This window comes from Anser cygnoides, chromosome 4 (assembly GCF_040182565.1).
Source record: "Anser cygnoides isolate HZ-2024a breed goose chromosome 4, Taihu_goose_T2T_genome, whole genome shotgun sequence".
Classification (NCBI taxonomy): domain Eukaryota; kingdom Metazoa; phylum Chordata; class Aves; order Anseriformes; family Anatidae; genus Anser; species Anser cygnoides.
In genome coordinates, this window is record NC_089876.1 from 66,869,631 (window position 1) to 66,884,351 (window position 14,721).

Consider the following 14,721-nt stretch of genomic DNA (forward strand, 5'->3'; position numbering starts at 1 on the left):
CCTTGAAAATCAATTGAAACCACGGAACAAATGCCTTACTTTAGCTTGGACAGTTGTTCAGAAATGTTCCTGGGCATGACTCTACTTACAGATTTATAATTTGCTGTGTTCCCAAGAACTAACATAAGCAGCTGGAGAAATGAGATTCATCAGGCTCACACCCCTGCTTCTTATTCTCATGGCATCACTTGGCCATGACCCCTAGGCTGGAGATAAGAGCCCTCATTCAGCCAAACAATCCAGATGTGCAAGATGACCTGAAGGACCAAATCCTCTGGAATTTATTAGCCAGAAGATGCTAGCTCTGTGCCATCTTCCTTTCTCATGCAATTTCTGGCAAACCTGACACTATCTCAGGCAGTTCAGAGAAGCAGAATACGCCACTGTGTCCTTCTTTGGATTATCTATACAGATTTCAGTTTCTAACTACGAAGTCTCATGACCTAATGGATGACTTAGAGGCAGTTTTGGGGGCTGGGAAGAAGGTTGGGAGGGTGACCAAAACAAGCATGAGCGACAGAAATATGGTTATTTACAGGCAGGCAAAAACCACTCAAGACCAAGACAGATGTGTTCATGTTTCACATACTATATTAAAAAAAAAAAGAAAAAAAAAGACAAAGCATCTTAAAGAGTTTAACAATTTGAGCTAACAGCTAAACAACTAAAAATCACGTGCATACATAGTCAATTCATTAAAATAAGCCATTACAGCCAAGCATTTCCTAATCAGATAATTAGCAGCCTCTAATGCAATTAAGTTTACACAGCCAGCAAGCATAATTAAAAGACATCACTGAAACAGAACCATTATCAAAGGATAAGGGTCTTTTGTCTGATTTTCATTTTTCTTTACAAAGCTCTAGCCAAAACTCTATGTCCAAGGAAAACATGTAGATTCCATTTAGATGCTAGATGCATTTCCACAGATGATCAGAGGTTATTTTCAAAGTGTAAGATGAAAAAAAAAATCCATGTAAGTGATACTGGAATATTTTAAAACATTATTATAATTACGCTACTGTACAGTTTTGTCACAGCTGTTGGCTGGATTTACCACCTATCAGCTCTACCAAAAGCTGGCTCCTACTCTTAGGTCCTACACCAGGAACAGTGCTAGGCTGCAGCTCAGGAAGACTTAAAAGAGCAGCTCCTCCAGCCACGGGATCTGCAAATGCAGGAGATGTGTGTTTAAATAGAGAACACACAACATAAGCCTTGCTTTCAGTGCTAAAGAGTTTACCAGCAAGCATCTCCCCACAGTAACAGCATCTAGGAGGAAGCAGGCAGTTTCTGCCACTGGACTCGTTGAGTACATCTTTATTCAATACCTGGACAGGCAAGTAGCTGCCACTGGGATCTAGAAGAAGCAATGAACTCTGCAGAAAGCCTTAGGGCTTATTAAAGTTTCAAGTCCCACAGTTTCCTGCTCTTAGCTTTGTCACATGCTCACCACTTCCACTCTAGTGGAACCTTTGCAAATAACAACACCAGATCCCTGCTGCCCCTTGAAGCTTAGGTTGCAGTTGGATCCAAGAATACCCCTGGTCACTGTTTTAACAGTTTGTTCTGGATTATATTTCCTTTTTCTTCCTGGACAAGGAGATCACATGTATTTTCAGGCTTTGCTACAAGTGTCCGTCTCATATGTTGTTTCCCGTTGCATCAGCACAACCCACTTACCTCTGACTGAGCACATGAAGAGAGGAACGTGTGAGAGCCTCCTTGTTGTACAGAAAGTTTTCTTTAAAAGCCAAATCTTGCAAGGTCCCAGGGCAATCCAAATCCTTGTACAGAAGAATAATACCTGTATAATAACAGTTCCTGAACAGTCCCAGCCTCTTTCATTCAGTAGATTTTTTCTTAATAAGAGTCTATGTCTGAACTGGAACTCACTTGCGTACCATCAAAATAAAGATATGGGGAGATGGATCCTATCCTACCTGCTAAAGCTGCTGGAGAGAAATCTGACCCATTCTCCAAGCTTGCTGTCCAGGCTTATTCTCTGTAGATACAGGCCCAGAAGTTATGATGACCTCTACAAAACACCGAAGCCATGACACCTAGCTTAGAACAGACGCCACACTAGTAGGAGCTGAGGTTGGGTGACTTGCACACTCTGCTCTGACACAGAAGGACTCGAAGACTGAATTAGGGCAACTGGGTGAAAGCACCTATGCTACAGAGGAAAAGCTGTAAATTCGTACAGGTATCTTTGCACTGTGATAAATAAACATGGCTGTTGTCTTGCCTATTTGTGCAAAAATAGTAATACAATTTTTACTCTATTGAAATATGGAGGTTTATTTACAGTCACTTAGAATTGAATCAGGTCCAGCTGCCACCTGTGATAGTGCAATTTAAAGCTGCAGTGCTCTATGTAATGCAAAAGGAAATAAAAGGGACCTCGATAAATATGCAGTGCTCAAAAGGAACCACAAAAGCCATGAATTCTCACCAGAGGAAGGAGAACTTGAGGAAGAAAATAAATAAAAATCACTGTTCTTAGCATTTGCAAGTCACTCAACACCAACAACCAGGTTTCGCAAACCCAAAAGAGGCAAGTTTGACTGATGGACAGTGTCACATTTTAGGACTGTTCTGTCACTCGTGTAACCAAAGAACTAAAAAGAAACAAAGAAAATTGCATGGCAGCCACAGCAAAGCACAGGACAAAAGCTGAAGTGACTAGAACATCTGTGAACTTTTAAACTTACACGAAAATAAAATAAATTCAGCGACATGTGATGACATTTAATAACTTTCAAATAGTTTTTAATGTAGGGTCTTTAAAACTTGAAAGGTTTTAAAGAGATATGTCATACAAACCCTGACACATACAGACACCCTATTCATTTCTCACTCCAGGCTGGCACAAAAGGCTGTCTGCATGGAGGCTCGCTCATAGTTGACTAAGTTAATCATCTTTTCTTCCCTGTAAAATAAATATCTACAGTTAGACCTGAGAAGTCTCAACAGCACAACAGCAATCCTACTTCACACTGTGTGGAGAAAATATAAGCACTATTTACCTTTTTTTGTATAATTAGAGCCCTTATGAATGGAGGGTAGAATACTATGATGATGTAAAGCAAGCACCCAAGCCTTTGTCCAGTTCATGGTTTCCTTTAACACCGTGGTGACTGCAAATCACAAGCAAAGCTCCTCTGACCACTTACTAGCGTCACGGGACAGCATGTGTGCTCTCATCAGCTCTTTCATCACTTATTACATTTCCCACTGCTGAGTGCAGAGAAAGCAGTGATTCATCTTGCAAAAGCTAACATCTTTCTTCCCAGAAAGGGAGCTTGATCTGAACACAGCTTCACAGGCCTGGTGGCTTTCTGGTCCCCTCAGGCAGGCCTTGTATGCTTAAGAGAAAAACAGAGCTGATGTAACAACCAGGGTCTCGGGAAACTGGCTGTGGTAGTTAAAAAGAGCAGGGGCCCACACTCTGCGCTATTTCTTTATCTGGGAGTTCTTTGCTAAACTTTTTCACCTGAAACCATTAAACCTTGAAAGAACATGCACATCTGATCTGCTCAAGTGAGTAATACAGACCTTATATGCCTCCACCACCACCACCCCCATTTTTACAGGTGAAGACGCACATCGGGTGGAAAATATCCAATCTCAACTCAAGATTAAATAGAGAGATTGCAGGGAAAAGAAACCAGCCATGCAGGACAAGAGAGAAGGCTGTCCATCGCTCAGTGGGAATGTAGGCTTTCTTCCGATTTCCTCCTGCCTGAAAAGGGAACGCATGGGTTTTTGAAGCTCTTCCCCTCTTTCAGCTTTCTTTCCATTGGCCTCCCCAGGACAAAATCCCGAGCAATGAGAATGTGGAGCAGTCCTCCCTTCCGTTATCCATTAACACACTGATTTTCTGAACCATTATTTCCCATACAGCTTTCTCATTTTGCAGCCTGCTGCACACAGTGATAGTGTTTTACATTTTTCCATGCTGCTGGAGCAGTGGCATTTACTACTGCTTTCTAATTACCTCTTTCCGCTAAGCAGTGTTCTCTAGTCTTAAACAGCATAACCTCCTACCGAATAAAGACCTCTTTGAAGTCCAGCTCCTGACTTCTCCCAAAGAGTTCCACAAAATCGTGTTATTCTTCGCTGGAGTATACAGCAACTAATGCTGGTAGCAGAGTTCTGATATTGATCTTCTCTGTCTAGTTAAATTTGTGAGTAATAGGCCGTAAATTTAAGATTTTAATGGGTGGAAGTCAGCTCTCTGCATACTGTACTTGGTTCTTGTCTTTTCTCTCATCTAGCAAAGCATCTGACAAGGGATTTTTAAGTATTTTTTTAAAGTATTTTTCTGCTTCAGCTCAGCATATGGCAAACTTCGAAACAGGAGCCGAAGTTTCATGTAAGAAAGTGTAAGCAATGTTTCAAACACATGTTATGTCAACACCTTTCTCTGTCTCGGCAAACCTGGGAGAAAGCACTCAATGCAAATCATCCCTCGAGCTGCTCCCAGAACTTTAACATGTTGACTTCAGCGCAGGCTTCCTCAGGTTTGTAAATACAGATTTATTATTCTTTGTGTGCTTCAGAGCGAGTGTGCCCACACACCTGCTAAATAAATACTGCTGTTCCCTCTCATACAAACACAGAGCTTAAAATTATTTGTTTCATCCAAAAGGATCACAGAAGCCTGCATGACTGATTACCCTCTACACATTCAAATCCCTCCCCTTTTTTTTTCTTTTATATGGGTGTATATAAATTTATTTATATATATATATATATACACACACACACACATATATATATATATATATAAGGAACTCTACAGCCTAAGGGCAGCAGGATCTTTTACCTACCAAGGTTTTGCTCACACATCTTTCCCCATCGGATTGGGAATTCTGAGGTTCCCAAGCAAAATGAACTGTTTTGTTCTGTCTTTTTCGCAGGAGCGTGTGTGACCCACACAATTCATAGGAAATTAGTTTCAGGTCAGAAAAAAAGGAAAAGAAGGCAAGGTTAGGAGAAGAATGGAGGCCAGGACTCTGTTTTGAGCATAGACTAGTCCTAGCAAAGAGTTAAATATGATTTCTAAACCCCATCCAGACTTCCCTTATGGCAGAGTAGGAAAATGTGCTGCATTATAAACAAACTTCTGCTGCAAGCCCAGGGCCCCTGCAGGCTACCCTGTTAATAACAAGTAGCCTGAACTACGCAGCCTGGTTTCCTACAGTGTGCTCTGGTAACAGATTCTCCAGTGCCTAATTAAAGTGGCTGAGCTCCTGCTGCCCTCTTTGCCACTGCGGAGGCATCAATTTGGATGTCATTCTCCTCTACCCCATCACAAGTTCTCAGGTATGCTTTAGGAACATTTTATTTTACAATCCCTGCCCTTCAGCCAACTTTTGTTCTAAGCGGCGAGTAAATGCAAATGCTGCTCAGGAAGCAGAGAGGCAAGCAGTCTTCCTAGCCCCATGAACTTTGTGTCCTTGGGAAACTGCCTGCCACCTTCTGCTTTCACAGCAGTCTATGGCCCCGTGGTACCAATTGCTGAACGTGTAAGATATTGGCAAGGATGTTCTTCTATGGCTCAAGGAGCAGATGGGCACATGCTGCCATGATACATTTGTCACTGGGAAGAAATGTATCACGGACTGCACGAGAACCATTATTACTATTATTATTTTAAATCACCTTTTTTTCAGTACCTTTACTCTGAGATGGAGACATTGCACAGTGTTCCCACGTCCCCACCACCCCCTGAATGGCAGTAAAGCCAAGTGTTGGCTGAAGTCTGGATCTGACAGCGACAACAAAATATCAGCAGTGCTTTAGGAGGAGCACGGCTCTCACTTCACAAAAGGGTACAGGCCTGCATCTTACCTGTCACCTACAGCTTCATGCAACAAACTGCACGTGCAGTAGTCCACTGAAAACTATGAGATCTTCTGTTTGAAATTCCTTAACGTGCTTTTCACAGAAATACTGTTTGATGTGGCCACAAGTCAAGGTTTGCAGTTCCCAAGAAAGGAGAGCTCTATCACAGTTGGAGCTGATTTTTCAAGTTTTTCCCTCTCTGGCAAATCTCCCCCCTCCCCACCCCAAGTCCAAAAAGTTTACCTGTAGCTATCTGACTAATCAGAGGAATGAAGCCTACTGCACACACTCACCTTGAAAGCTCACTTCAGTCCAGAGAGAGAAACACCACTGCAAGCCTACGAGTAGGCTCCTCTGGCTGTTTCTAGGTTAGAGTTATTAATTTATAACTTAGGGTTTCAACTTAATGAATTGCTGTGGTACAGTTAAAAGGGTGTTTTGTGATGGTCATAACTTCACATCCACAAAGTGTTCCTCCCCTGCCAATAAATATAAATTGCTCTATCATTGCGGACAGTGTCAGGAAATGAACAGGAGATGATCAAATTGACTTGCTTTGCTCTTTTCCCCTGCAGCTGTATGTGGTATCCATTCAAAAAGTAAACAAACAAGAGTACAAACTGGTTTGATTGAATTACCTGTGATTGGAAGGATGTGCCTTTAGCCCTCCAGCTCAGTGCTGCCCAGCTGCTTTAATTGCAGCCAGTGGAAAAACTCCCTTTGATTTTAATGGGAAGTAGCACAACACTGATGCTGTGCAAATCTTGTCCTGGACATTGTAATATAGCGATTGCAAATCATTTGTGATCTCCATATTCAATACCAGGGACTGTGCTACGTAACGCAGACTTTCATGACACGTTTACTATGCCCAAGCACCAATATTATATTTACAGTCCATGAGTTTCTGTTAACCTCTCTAAGTTATATGACACAAAATCATTATTTAGAAATCACACAGCAATTTGACACGGGTAGGAGGGGGCCCAGTGTCCGCCTAATGATCTCAAACAGCATGAACAAGGCTAGATGAATAGGGATCGTTAGCCTATTATTTACACAGCATTTCTCAAAGCACCACAGAACTCTACCAAGTAAATGAAGAACATAGGCTGCAACACAAGGAAAGGGGAAATAATGAGTTTTGGGAAGAAATTTAAATTATTCACAGAAATCTCAATCCTGCTTCCTGCAGAGAGCAGCAATTACTACTGCTTTACATGCACACAGCACACATATTCCTGTACTGAAACAAAACACGACTCTCTAAATCTTTGCCATCTTCCTCGTTTAATAATACCTTACTCTGTAACACCTCAATATGTCCTCAAAATTACTGGTACACTGAATCGCATGGCTGGGTAGGAATTCAGACTTCAAAAGAGAGATTTAGCCTGTGAGATGATCTCAGTGCTTTGCAAATAAAGACATTCTGGAGTAGGAAGATGTGTCAGGTCTATAAAACCTCTTTTTGCATAATACATCCCCCCCAAGTGAAACATACTTCTGAAATCAAAAAGAGGATGTTATTTACCTTTTTTGGACTGCAGCCTGCAAGTTTATAACGCTGCATTGTAAGAAAATTGTTTCCAGCTGTCTGCAGGAACTGTTGAGTCTTGGTGGAAAACTCAAAACAGAAGCCAGCTTGTGGGCCAAGGTGGCAGGGCTCTGTCACAACAGGGAAAAATGCAATTGCCCCAGATTATAGACAGTATAGGGACATTCAACCCACCACACCACAGCTGCCTCAAGCCAGATCTCTATTCTCAGCTTCTTGCTACCAACCTTCCACAGGCAGCAAGGACAGAAACACACACTGTCCTCACGTCCCTTGCCCTGAGATAGTTGCTGTCAGCTAGCCAGTAGGTAGCGTAGATTGCTTATCCTCCAATGCTTTGTGGCAGGAGCGATGAATGCATATTCCCTATGCCATGTGCCAGGGGGAACGATGCTAAGAAGAAAGTCTGATGAGCAATTTAGCAGATGCACAAGTAAAGGAGGGCCTCCCTGCCAGGAAGGGGAGGTACAGACCTAGCGGGGCCTCTGTGCTCCTGCGGTAGGTACCTGGCCTCAAGGAGTGAGCCAAGATCGAAGCAAGAACGGAAAGAAACAAGCAAAGCCATGAAAGCTGTGCCTCCTAGCAAGGGCTCTGCTAGTAATTTATTTATTTATTTATTTATTAGGGGGTTCTTGGACTGAAAACCTCTGACAATGTTGGTTTATGGTGACACTTCTATTTCTGACAGCCCAGGAACACTATGATTTTACATAACAAAAACCAGTATGGTTTTTCAAAACAAAACCAACCAAAACAAAGAAAGAAAAAACTATCTAAAACAGCTAATTTAGTTGTCCTAGTTCAGCTTCACACTTAACACAGCATCAAATACAACAGGTAGGCTGCGGGAGACATCCTAAAGAGCCTGCAAGCTGAGCAGACACAGCAAGAGGCTGTCTGGGATCCGTCAAGTCAAGATGCCCTGTTGTAATACATCTGCCAGTGCCCAGCTTCCAGTCCCTTCGCTCCTGTTGTCTGTGATAATAGCATCAGCGATGCAGCAGTGACATCGACAAAGGAGAGGTAACCTGCCCAGTATAGGGAGGAATGTTAATTACAGGTAAAGTTTTGAGCATCTAAATAAAGCTGAGCACGTGCTTCATGGTCACAGCCTTAATACAACGGTCATCCTCATCTCTCATAAATAGCCTAAGCACTTTTTTCTCTCAGAAATGTACCAAAGACTATAAAACGAGGTGCTAGAACACTTAACTGCTAGCGCCCAAGCAAACAATATTATTACAGTGTATGTAAAAGTCTCCTGGGGGATAGGTTGGGCATAAAAATTCAGCTGGATCATTAGGAGCCGATGATTTAACTGAGAAAGCAATATAAGTCTCCAAGTTGGCAAGAGAAAGACATAAACTGAGTTGGAGAAATTATTTAAGGACTAGCAGACCAGTAAGGGGGGTATTTCATTGCACTGCAAGATACTCTGTATCATAGGAAAACTGCAATTTATTAAATGCAAGTTGTTAGGGTTTCACAGCTAATTCTTGTCATGCCAGTGACATTAGTATTTTTTATAAAAATCCCGAGACAAACAAGCATGAGCAAGAGTCAGAGGAAGCCAGGAGCTCCGAGTACTGACCCTCCCTCTGCTCTCAGACAGAGCAGGCAGCTTTGGGGCCTACGAACACTGTACACAATTTTGTATGTGTGGGAAACAACCTCCTTGCACTCCACACAGCCTGAGGATGCAAAGGATACTGCACTTGGGTGCCAGACGGCTGCATTTGAGTCACTGGCAGGAATGGGATGAAAAATTTTTCTTCGGCACATGCATATCAGAGTCCAAAATCTCATTCATTCGCATCCCAGAATATCTGATTTAACTTCTTGACACAGCTTCCTAGGGTTGGCACCACACAGATGGGCAGCCTGCACTGTCAGCCCTCTTCCCCCTAGCCCCAGAAGACAGGGGGTGCCTCCACCCTTCACCCCCAGCTTCCCAATTCCACTGCTCAGACAAAACTGCCAATACCGCAGAGCACTGACAGGAGATCTGAAGGAAATGCATCACACCCGTTATGTTTAGGTAAGATAAAACAATAAAACCTTAACTCTTCTTAAACAGCTGCAGACATCAGACTCTCAGCAAGCTCCTGCTGGCTCTCAAGGAGAGCTTAAGTCCAAATGTCACCAGAAGGCTTTGAGAATGCCATCCCAGAAGCAAACAGCATGTATATAACGTACACAAAAGAAACAGTTTATTTTTCTACTGATCCATATATCTAAAATCAGCATGAGATGGGAACATGTTTGGCTTCTTTCCATCTTCTCTTTGGCCTGGAGGACTGAGGCAGAAGACACAAACACAGCAGTGAGAGTTCCTGGGTGGCAAGGCAGAAGAGAACACCCTTGCTGCTGCCCACAGCAGAGTATGAAAAGGAGCGTGCTGCAAGAAACAGGATTGCTTTTGGCCATGAGAGCCAAACCCTATACCCTGACCTGGCTGCAGAAAACAGCACTGAAGGCCTTGGGTTTGGAGTTCACTGGAGCTCCACAGTGACTTCCTACTGCCAGTGATGCTGTTGGACTTTTGCAAGGCCCTTCTTGAGCCAAGTCACTCTCTGTGTTCCTTTCTGATTTACAGCAATGGGAGTCAAAATGGGACAATTAAACATCACCTAGCAGTGTCAACGGGGAGTTAGAAAAATGGCCAGCATTTGTGCACTGAGTCCTGCTGGAGGTGGTTCGAATTTCAGAATCAACTTTTCAGTGAGATGACTGAAAGCAAAATGGGAAAATGGTACCTGGGTAGACACAGGATTGTCAGACTGCTATGAAGCAGAGCACGGTCACTTCTGAGCTACATTTTTCCCTGCTCTGGTCAGGGAGGATTCTTGGAAAAAATAAAATGTTCCTAAAAAGCTTAAGGGAAAAATATATATATATATGTATATATATTTGATACATATTCTTTCAGCCATGGAAACATTTAAGGAGTTCTGTGAAATCTTTATTTCTGTCATCTTGATGCTAGCAGAAACACATGGTCTTGGTAACTGCATTATGGTTTAGATTCCCAGAACTCTGTGTTGAAATGGGAAACATGAGCCCTAGAAAGACCAATAACATTTGTAAGTATACACAACACAAAATCCATCATCAAAATATTACCAGCTCTAACTATGTGACAAATACAGGCCTTGGAAGACTGGATTTGAGCATCTCCATGCTGTTCATAGACAGTAAGGAGTTGACAAGTTTAAGCAGAAGGGCTTATTTCTGACATGGTCCCTTATGTTAAAGGTGTGTGCTTTGGAGTTTACTCAGTACATGTTCGCAGAGTTACCCTTCTGATTTGTAAGCTTAAAGCATATCATCAATATTCACTGTACAGTTTTCATTTTCTGCTGAGGATTGAGATTCTGTTTACTGCCACTCAAAACACAGATGAGCTAAAGCAAGAAAAAACGATGGGCATTTGATTTTTCAATATCAGTGAAAATACTGATATGTGCCTACCTTACAAAAACATCTTTCTGGATTGGGCTTTCAGGATGTTTGCAGCTTCAGGGACGGGCACGCAGCTATTCATCAGAGGTGCATTCTTCCAGAGAACTTTCCTGGTTTCTGCAATTAAAATTGTTATTAATCAAAATCTGTTCAGTTAAAAAAAAAAAAAAAGTTAAGTACTTAAAAAATTATTTTTAATATGCTTAAAGGAGTACACAAGAGGAAGTGGCATAGGAAAAAAGGTTATATAAAAAAAATTCAGAGAAGAGTAATTATGTTTATGTTCATTCAGAACATCCCAAACCGAAAGAACTGTTTAGCAATGAAATAAAAAATTTTGCTTCAACACTTTGATACAATTTTGCTTACCGAGGTTGAATGGTCTAACACTTCACAGCAATGACTTATAAATATTTGGAAAAATCATTCATTTTCTTGTTTAAAAATCTTAAAACAATTAAATTAAACATCACTTTTCAAGTATATAAATGGAAGTTAAAACTATCTTTAGCTGGAAAACATATTTAAGAAATGAAACACTGTGCTTCTGCTACCCAGTGTAATTTCATCTATATTTCAAAAATGAATTTGTCCCTGTTCCCTCAGTCATGCATGTGTTACTACTGTCACAAATTGGGATCACGTTACTATCCCAAAACTCCCATTCAAGAGCAGGCCTACTGTTATAGACTTAAAACACAGAATTGTACATGATTCAAGGAAAGAATGTATGATTACTTCCCCCACACACGCACTGCAAGGTCCACAGGTTCCTTGGGTTTGTATAACCAAGAGGAAAAAGCAAATTAACTCAGTACCCAACTGGAGTCAAAAACCCTCTACTCACCTGTTGTTTCCTATGTACCTGGGCTACTCCATTATATAGCAATTTCTTCCTAAAACAGCACTAAATCATTCTTGTACTATTGAAAGATGTAATGGAAATGTCTTCAAAATAACAGGAAATCTCACAACTGAAGGACATGTCCAGTAATTAGGATTATACTTCGGGATCTTGGGCACCAGGGAAAACAGCTAATACTTTAGTCCTTGCGTGGTCTGGCTATGTTCTTATGGTCTGACATCACCATCAATTAGTGAATGAGTTTGAGTGAAAGGAGAAGTTATTTCACTTCTCTGCCTGCTGGATGAAGCCAACAGGTACCAGATTTCAGATTTTGAAAGTGTGTTGATTTTTTTTCCTTTATAACAAAGGCAAATGCTTTAATTTGGGCTGGATTTTTCACAATTATGCACCTAGTATTCCCGTTTTCTTTTGCTTTAGCAAATCTTAGCAGAAAATAAAATCAAAATATTATTAAGTGTAGTGAATTCTTCTGGTGTAGCTCTTATAGCTATCAAATATTTACCATTCTGATACCAAATCAAGCATTTTTGCTGCAAGGAAAGATCAGGCATTACTGGTGTGAGGTTGTTGTTGCTGATGATGATACATACTGATGCAGCGTAACTAGTTATTTTTATTAAGAAGGAAAAAACAGACTTGGAGCTTTCCGAGTGTCCAGACAGAAGAAAGCACATACAGAAATAGTTCCACTATTACAGCGTTTACAGACCCCAGTGGGAATGAGTGTGCCATTATGCCAAAGGTTCACTAACAGGGTGAAAGACAGCTTCCCATCTAAAAAGCTAACAGAGGGCACTGAAAGGTGAAGAAAAAGAAGAACAGACATATATACTGGTGCCACAGAGAGATGGGCCAGAAGCCAGTAAGCACTGCTGCCCTACAAATACAGATGACTGTTTTCAAAGCTACTTCAATGAGCTCCTGCTTGCAAGAGGACACAGGAGCTATCATCTCACTGAAAAGCAATGCATTTTGCAGCATAGAAACTTCAAATAATGAGGGTAAGGAGGAGGAAGTTCAAGCAGTTTTAAGCACCCTTGTCCCCCTCTCAGAGCTAGAGGGCCCAGTGTCAGCCAACAGCCCCTGGGGCAAGGCAGCATCTGCCATTCTAATCTTCCCCATGGGCAGAGGGATTTACCAGAGCATCTGCAGCACTCGGAGCATGTCCCTTTGATGGTACAGGGAGAATCTCTGGAGATGGGTTGCACAGTGGGTTCCTGGACACTTGGTTTGGAGCTATTAGAAACCCTCAGTGGTCCTGTGGTCTTTTAATACAGTCAACATAAAGCATCCAGATCAAGACCATGAGACCCAAGCGGTTTCTGTAGGTAGGAGAGTTGAAGGCATAGCTCTACAGTGCCTGTATCTTATGATGACCACAAGCCAACTCCACCTGTGTCAAACCAAAAGCCGATGAACCATCAGTTTGTCTCAGTAGCAGTGCTGCTCACCTACAGTAATGTTATAACGCATGCAGCATGTGGTCCTGAAATGACAACACAGATACATTTCCTTCTTCATTCTGTGAAACATTCTATTATCAACTCATGTTTTTCCTATACATTTTAATCCAGAACAATCATTTTTCAACTGAGATATCAGAAACCCAAGTAGCCAAGATGTCCATGAAATGAAAGTTTATGCCTGCTAGATATACTGTGCTTAGCTTTTCCATGATGCCTGCCTTCCTCCACTGATGACAGAGATCTCAGATCAAATCCAACAGGATGCACGCCATCCCCACCTCCCTTTCCCCTTTGACTATCAAATCACTTGACTCTCAAGTCCAAATAACCCCTTTCCAGACTTGAAAAATCATAATCCATTTGCCCTGCTGGAATTCAAACATGCAATGCTGGCAGAAATAAGAGAAAAAAATAACTCAAGCTGCACGACAGAAAGCATAATAACCATACAACCACAATGTGTAAATGGGGCACGGGGCGTGCTGCTCGTTCTCCCATTCATATTTACCACAAGCTTCTCACATCTCTCCATCCTGTTTCGATTAAAAAAGTTTTCAGAACAGTTCTCCTTGCATTTGTAAATGAATCCTTCAAATATACAAATAGCTCACTGATGCCAACAGTCCAGTTATGTGCTTCTCCCCTGTGGGATGTGGAATACTTCCTGAACTCAGAAACAACCAACAGCCATCATAACACAGACAAAAAAAATATAATAACAATAATAATAAATAATATTAAAAAATAAATAATATATATATATATATATATATAAACCCACCAACAACCCACACCACAAGATGCCTCTTTTTCAGGCTGTTTTGGGACTAAACAAAGGATTAGGTAGAATAATAACCTTTTAGAGAGTTAATGGAAAAACAGAATAGGAAGTTCCCCATCAGGGAAGATTAATTGGGTTATGTCCAGATTATACGGCTGATTGCTGGGTAGAAAATAAATGTGCTGACACACGTGCTTGAACATTTCTCCTGTTTTGGCTTCTGGAACCAGATGCAGGCAACTCTTAAAAATATTTCTACAGTTTTTTTAAGAGTTGGATCTCCAGGTCTGAGTACAAGGTCAGTTCCAGAAATGAGCTGATGAAGACAGAAAATTTAATAACTCAACTACATGAAATTCTCTTCTGGAGTAGATAACTAAAAATATAAACAAGAAGGGTATGGCCCCTGAGAGAACAGAGCTGACTGCAGCGCATGGGTAGCAAGATACATGCAGCCTCACCTGGAACTACAACCAAGAGAGGACTTTGGCACCACAGAGGACTGCAGCACAATTACCTACATCTGCAACTTAGATTGAAATTACATGAACTGCTTGACTGGCACCTAGTTCAGGAGGTGCCACAGTTCAGTTGTTGCCTACCTGACAGCTGAAGCTGTCCTGTTGTAGACTCCTGGGGTATGTCCACCCAGCACGGTGAGGTGCCAGATTAGGCTCACCATCCCAAAATGACCTCGTCATGCACCAGGAGGCAACATATATAAAAGATA

General features: G+C 41.6%; 1 long non-coding RNA gene across 2 annotated transcripts in view; it reads right to left on the bottom strand.

Moving 5' to 3' along the window:
* Positions 1-781: 781 nt before the first annotated feature.
* The window catches only part of LOC136790746 (uncharacterized), a 169,612-nt gene continuing 155,672 nt past the window's right edge, over positions 782-14,721 (bottom strand). Inside the window, exons 4-5 of one of the 2 annotated variants that reach the window (XR_010831256.1) lie at positions 10,886-10,993; positions 782-2,935 (exon numbers count right to left, since the gene is read on the bottom strand). This is a non-coding gene — a long non-coding RNA (uncharacterized lncRNA). Of the gene's footprint in view, positions 2,936-10,349; positions 10,477-10,885; positions 10,994-14,721 lie in introns of those variants that run through there. The other variant, XR_010831255.1, reaches the window with a different exon arrangement.